Source organism: Bison bison, unplaced genomic scaffold (genome assembly GCF_000754665.1).
Source record: "Bison bison bison isolate TAMUID 2011002044 unplaced genomic scaffold, Bison_UMD1.0 scf7180017864102, whole genome shotgun sequence".
NCBI lineage: Eukaryota > Metazoa > Chordata > Mammalia > Artiodactyla > Bovidae > Bison > Bison bison.
Window position 1 is genome coordinate 248,423 of NW_011494674.1, and position 7,469 is coordinate 255,891.

Consider the following 7,469-nt stretch of genomic DNA (forward strand, 5'->3'; position numbering starts at 1 on the left):
CTGTTAGCTATATTCAAAGGAAATTCTAAAGAGACTACTTATAAAATTTTCTGAAGCAAAAATGCTCTGAGAAGTTGGAGAAAGCAGAGAAAACTTTCAGAGTACCTTTCCCTGTGAGCTTTTAACAGTGGTAGGTTCTGAAAGTCCTTAAAGACAGAAAAAGAAAAAATGGAAAATCAATAATCCAGAATGCTAGTTTTCTTAAATAGACTAGTATAAGGATATGCAGGCACTGCTTTGATACTCGTTACTTCTTCTGTGAGGAACTGTTGCATTCATCAGACCTGTCCAAGACTGCTGCCTAATTTGGAGTTCTACACCCTAGAGGTTTTCTAAGTATGTTTCCCAGATTGGCTGAATCAACATCCCACAGAAACCTGTTCAAAGTACAAATTCTCAGGCTCTTTCCCAGTTCAGTGGAGTCAGAAACATGGCAGTGGGCGAGGTGGGAAGCTGGCACTCTGTGTTGTAGCAGGCCTCAGGATGACTCTGATGCACACTGAGGTCAGAACTACTACCATAACCAGAAAATGAAATGCAAGGAACTGGAGAGGACTCTGAGAAGAGCAATGAAGATGAATGGAACGCCGGAGACAGAATAAACAGAGGAACCAAGATAGATGGTTTTAACAAAAAGAAACCTGTAGCAGTGACATTTACAAGATTCAAGTATATGAAGAATTATTCACAAAGGAAGGTAACCAGATGTTCTCCATTTCCCTGAGGGAAGATAAAGAAGATATTATGGACTTAAGTTGCAACATAAGAAATTTAGATTAAAATACAATTAAATTCGCTTACATAGAATATTGTTAAACATTAAAATGAATTGCTGAGGAGTCTGTAGAACTCTCTTCTCTTGAGTACCTGCTTCAAAAGCTAGGGCGGATTATAAACTCTTGTTCTCTTTCCAGCTAAATGATTACCACCTATCACATATGAGGACCAACATTTAGAAAATGTGAAAAATGTTGATACATTATAGACCTTTTGAAATTATCTAAAATTTAAAACATCTAAGGTATAGCAACTATCTTAAATACGTGAGTATTAAAATGATAAGAATACTTACTCAAACTCAAGACATACACATTCAAAGTATTTCAAATTATAAAGATGTTCATTAATAATTCAAAAAGTGAGCAACAGCATATATAAAATTTTTGATTGACACAGTTTGCATTATTTTCAAATAAAAAGAAGAAATTGAATATAAATGAATAAGAAGTAAAAAACTAACTGCTGCTGCTGCTGCTAAGTCGCTTCAGTCATGTCCGACTCTGTGCGACCCCATAGACAGAAGTCCACCAGGCTCCCCTGTCCCTGGGATTCCCCAGGCAAGAACACTGGAATGGGTTGTCATTTCCTTCTCCAATGCGTGAAAGTGAAAAGTGAAAGGGAAGTCACTCAGTCATGTCCCACGCTTAGCGACCCCATGGACTGCAGCCTACCAGGCTCTGCCGTCCATGGGATCTTCCAGGCAGGAGTACTGGAGTGGGGTGCCACTGCCTTCTCCAAAAGACTGACTAGTTGGCATCTAAAATCCAAAAATTGTATCCTTGTATTTCAAAAAATCACTGAAAAAATTCATAACATAAATACATAAGTTATGAAAAATGATAGCAGTAACCAAATGCACAGCTTTGCCAAACTGTTCCTAACATTCTCTCACAATCTTATACTCCTATATCAATAAGTTCATTAAATAAATATGGTAACAGATACTAAAATAAAAAGATACAAAAAGGTCCTCTGAATTCCAATATCTGGTAAGTCTCACATGTAAATAAGTGTGTCACAGTTATAATTCCTAAGACAAGAGTATTTTTTTAATGTTGAAAAGTCACCAAAAGTTTAAAAGTTCGTTTTAATAATTTTCCATATGTATAGGAAGTCACTAAAATGATAATTTTGTGACTTGTTCCCTCCAAAATATTTTGAAGTTGTAGTCTTCCTTGACAAAAAATAATCCCAATAATTTAGTAGATGTTCATATTTATTGTACTTAACATAATTTAGGAAGTTAACATTTTTCTTTACCTTTTCTACCTTTCCACCATTGATGTCACTGGGGAGGAATTTCTTGCCAATTGTTCTCAAGTCTGTCTAAAATAAAAATATTATTATTAAAATAAAATTAGAGAAAAATGACTCTAAATCTAATCTCACTCACAAACAAAGATAAAATTAGTTAAGGTCTGAGTAACAGAATTTAACTATATGTTAGATGTAGCTTGTATTTCAACTGATTATGAGATCTATATATGTAAAAATCAACCATTTTCAGTCCCATATATACACTGTTTAAAGTACACCAGTAAATTAAACAGTAATATATAAGGCCTTACTTACATCTGGTCGTATTTCTCTGGGTACCCTTTTATTAAAATCTAAAACTTGATTTTATGTAAACTATATAGACTTAGTAAGAAATTAATGTCACAATCCAAAACCAAATGACTACTTTGAACAAACAGAGTATATTTTCGACAACTAAATTCTATATAACTTTGATATGCAGAGACATGAAAGTACAGTACTCTATAGGCTGTGATACTCCTAACATAAAGCTACATAACATACAAATATCCCAGAGAATATTCTTTACTACAAAAGCAGGAAGTCACAGTAAGACTGTACTGTAGTAAAAACATTTCATTTGCTTATTAAACAAATTTCAGAAATAGAAGCTGGTGAACAAAAGACTGACTACACGAAAATCCAGATGCACCTATTACTCAACAAACCAAAGCAAAACATAAAAAGGACTAAGATAAACAAAGCTATAGCATTTCTGATGCAAAAACAAAACTTCAACTACACACAGAGTCTACATAAAATTTTTAAGGATTCAGTCTTCTTTAAGAAGTGAAAACTAAAGGAATAGTAAGAAATTTATTCAGAAGAAAACTAAATACTACTCATGAAAAAGGCCTAATTATTTAAGCTAAGAAATTATCTTGATGCTTGAGACAGTGAGGTTAGTTCAATAACTAAATTTGTACTTTTTTTTAATTCCTTAAATAACAGTAAACAGAGCTCTTCATTGTCTCAAGAGCAAGAGAAAAGAGACTCAGAATGCATTTAATCACAAAAATTTTAAGGGAGAAATTTATGTTAGACTTAAGGCAAAAATACTATCAATAGATGATTACAATTACTGTGTTATTTATAAAAGGATAACACATAGAGTAATAGGATAGTCTTCTTTGAACACCTGCTGCTGCTGCTAAGTCGCTTCAGTCGTGTCTGACTCTGTGCAACCCCATAAACGGCAGCCCACTAGGCTCCTCTGTCCCTGGGATTCTCCAGGCAAGAATACTGGAGTGGGTTGCCATTTCCTTCTCCAATGCATAGAAGTGAAAAGTGAAAGCGAAGTCGCTGAGTCGTGCCCAACTCTTAGCGACCCCATGGGCTGGAGCCTACCAGGCTCCTCCGTCCATGGGATTTTCCAGGCAAGAGTACTGGAGTGGGGTGCCATTGCCTTTGAATACCTACAATAATATAATTTCACTTGAAATATCCACATACAGTCAGCTTAAGAAACAAGAATACATATTATACAACCCTCACAGATCCTTTCCAGTCTTTTTACTACCATGACTTTTATTTCTCAATGTAATGCAAGGATCATTCCTAAAGTACAATTCACTGAATGGAACTGCCAGGCAAACTAAGCCCCATATCCAAATATTTAACAATGTTTCAGCTTTATCCTTTGTACAGTCTCCAATAACAGAGTGAAAGAACTATAAACCAAACCTCAAGTTGCATGCATTTTTACTTTGAAAATACTAAGCAATATATGGGGAAAAAATTCTTATCCTGGCATTTCACTGTTTTGAAGATTAAATAATACATGTGAAGCACTAAGCACAATGACTTACAAAGAATAAGCATTTAATAAGTGTTAGCTATAATGTTTACTGAATATAAAACACGCATACTGTTATTATCTGAATGCATGTAACAAGTAAATAATACAACTAAGTTCATAAAAAATCACTATTTTGAAAGTCACAGAAAAGCTGAAATATTTAAACACATATAAGAAACAGAATATATACAAATTTTATGATACACCATGGTCCTTCATTTCTGATTTTATCACTAGTTATAAAATGTAAAATAAAATGAGGCATTTATATAAAGTATTATAGAAATAAGCACTAGACTAAAATTCTAAACTTCAATTTACTGTATATTATAACTAATACGACATGTCAGAAATTCTCTAAATCCAGATAATTTATTCCTCCATAAGATCAAAAATATATTAACAATTCTATCTTCCAAAGTTGTTGTCATGCTGAAAGAAACAATGTAGTCAAAGTTCACAGAACTTTTAAAGTATCATACACACATATAAGGAAGATTATTTCATTGTTCTTTTAGCAAGATGAAAATGACCTACCAAATATTTAAACATCCTAAAATCAAAGTTAATTCTATGATTCAGATGCCATTATATCAGGATCACTAGAATAGCTGGGTCCAAAAATGTATTTATAGTGAATAACTAATTATTCAAGAGAAATATTTAACCTATAAGATGCATGTGTGCACACACAAACAACATTCCTGACTTATTTCTTCAAATAAGTTCAGCAGAGTATCTATTTGGCAAAGCATTTTATACTATACAGAATATTAAAAGAAATTTTAAAATAATCTTTTAAAATTTTTACTATTACACATTATTTACTAATTTAAGACTAGACTATCACTTAATTTTGCTCTGAATAATGCAGGAATTCAAAACTCCATGCTGAATTTCTATATTATTCTTAAAATCCTTACTCCTCATTCTACAGAGTAAAAATTAAGAAACCTCCCACCTTTCAACATACTAATCCATGCTAAAAAGAGTTACATAGCACCTCTAAGGCTGCTACCTTTAGAAGGGCCCACTTACAAAGTTGGCCCTAAGCTGGCATCTGGGAACTTGGTACCAGAACCATTCCCTAACTGAAAATGTGGCCCACGGCCTAAATTATTTGTATTAACAATGTGATATGGTGAACACCTGCTTTCAAGGGGATATGTCTAGAATTTTGTTGCATTCTAGGCAGAGAGTACATTTTTGAACAGCCCAATAAAAGCCTAATGGACTTTCCTGGGCAGGAAACACTCTACATACATACTATTGCTTTGTTCACTGCTAGATAAAAGAACAAATTTAGTGTGTTCCCCATAGGAGGAAGAGAAGGTAAGAAAGCTTGTGCATGGATTATTCTCCCAATATGTAGTAAGTTATATATAAAAATCAATAATGCAAGTCTTTCTCAATTAGGGATTAACATCCTGCAATCACTCAAAAGTTAAAAAATTTCAACAGAAATACTGTATGTGACTGATTTTACTTCAAAGTTTAAGAACTTGAAAATTAGACTACTTGTCTGGTATAGACTTCATCCTTATTAAAAGTATTTCTTTAATTCTATTACACAGCATGATAGCTTTGGACTGGAGTATTTATATATTTTAAAGAAAATTATAAAGACAAGTTAATTCACTAATAATCATCATGTACCTCTTATGTATACCAGGTCAAATACTTTGTGTCGACTTATTTTATTTAGTTTCTTACCCAATTTTTAGATAGCTCAATGCTATTTACCTACATATATAAATATCAATAAGAAGAGAAGACTGTCACAAAGCCTTTTTCCTATTTAGGTCTTTTGCTTTTAGTGAACAAAGAAATAAACTGGGATTCTTTGTAACATTTTCTGAAAATAAAATTCACTAATTTGGGTGCAAGTCAAGGAAAGATAAAATGTCTAATAAATATCCCCATCTGTAGTCATGGGTAACACACATAATTTCTAAAAAACCTGTTTGTCTTACTGAATAAAACTGCAAGCTGCTAAAAAAATGATAAATTTCAATATATAAATTCTACGTTTAAATTCACATTTAATTACATAAATAAAATTTTCAGTAATTGGAAAAGAAAAAGTTATAGTTATATATTAATTTATATTTCATATGTTCTTATCAGTTGCCACCCTTTCTGCTTTATGCTAAACCTACTTTGCAGTGACATAATGGATTTGTCAGACAGTAATTCTCTTCTGAATTTCATTGATTATATAACATAGCATATAAATTTCATTGTTTAATAGACTGTAATTGTAAAGGCGGTAAGAAAAAAATTCCCACTAGGGTAACCACAAGATTGAAAAAAGAATATTCATTTAATCACATCTGTACTTCAAACAATTTTTATAACTCTTCAAAAAAAATCTAAAAGTCAATCTCAATTATAAAAAAGACACTGCTAAACAGATTGGAAAAGGGAAAGAGCTAGGGAAGAAAAATGTATCAAAACATTAACAGTAATTATTGGGCTTTCTTATTTTTCTGTATTTTCTGCAGTAGTCATACTGTACAGTATATACTACTTTGATCAACAGGAAAAGTTACTTCAAAATAAAAAATACAACTGTCAAGAAGCTGTAACCTAGCTAGTTTGTATGTAAATTCAATATCAATTTGTTTCTATGAATATGATCAGTTTTTACTGCTATTACATAGCTACTATAAATGTAATGAAATTCTATAACTGATCATAAGGTGAAAAAGTTTTAATTGCACTTTTCCCTTTTTCACTGATTTCGTATAATAGACATTAAGGAAATATATATTTCTAATAATTGGCTTATATAAGATTACCAAATTCAACAAACATCACTGCAACTTGAAATGGACAATAAAAATGAAAGACGTTCTCCACTTTATAAGAGCCAGTTTATTCTATGAGATATTTTTCATAAATATAGCTTCCAGATTCTAAATGTTTATAAGTTAATAAATAAAACCTACATTGAGAGCAATCAGGATGATGTCATTTACATTGACTTTGTCAGGAGAACTTGTACAAGCTTCAATGCCTTCATCTGAAAGATACCTGTTAAAATAAAATAAATGGCTTAATATTTTCTAAAATCAAAGTTAACCAAAATTACTTTCTTAAGTCTACAAGTAGTTTTGTTCTCTACTATTAAATGTTTCTACTGCAAATACCAGAGAGCCCTGGATACTCCCTGTTTACCATCTCTGATAGAACAGGATGGAGAACGCATACTTTTCCTTTTATGTCTTTAAAGGGATATTATGTTAATAAAAGTATCCAAATGCTTTCTAAGAAAAGCTATTTAAACATCAATATGCTTCTTAAGGAATCAATAAGCTCCTCTTCCCTGTTACACAAATACAATATCCAACTTAAATATTAAGTTAGAGTAAACTCTTAAGAGATTGACATGTGCAATAAAAATAGAACTAAAAACAGCATAGTTTTAAATTTAATCCAACAAAACTTTCCTCTCAGATACTTTCTCACATTATCTTTTCAACTCCCCTTTGTCTAACATAATGTTCCTAAGAATCTTCAATAAACACTATTGATTTCAAGTGGCACAAAGTTAGGCAACTTTTTACCTTATATCTTTTACTTTTCCTGT

The 7,469-nt window shown here is 31.9% G+C and overlaps 1 protein-coding gene across 1 annotated transcript in view; it reads right to left on the reverse strand.

The window, feature by feature from the left end:
- The window catches only part of TDRD3 (tudor domain containing 3), a 153,023-nt gene extending 146,089 nt beyond the window's left edge, over nucleotides 1-6,934 (reverse strand). The window contains exons 1-2 of the mRNA XM_010838658.1: nucleotides 6,829-6,934; nucleotides 2,041-2,106 (exon numbers count right to left, since the gene is read on the reverse strand). The gene's annotated coding sequence lies outside the window, so the exon portion shown is untranslated. The remainder of the gene's footprint in view (nucleotides 1-2,040; nucleotides 2,107-6,828) is intronic.
- Nucleotides 6,935-7,469: the final 535 nt, after the last annotated feature.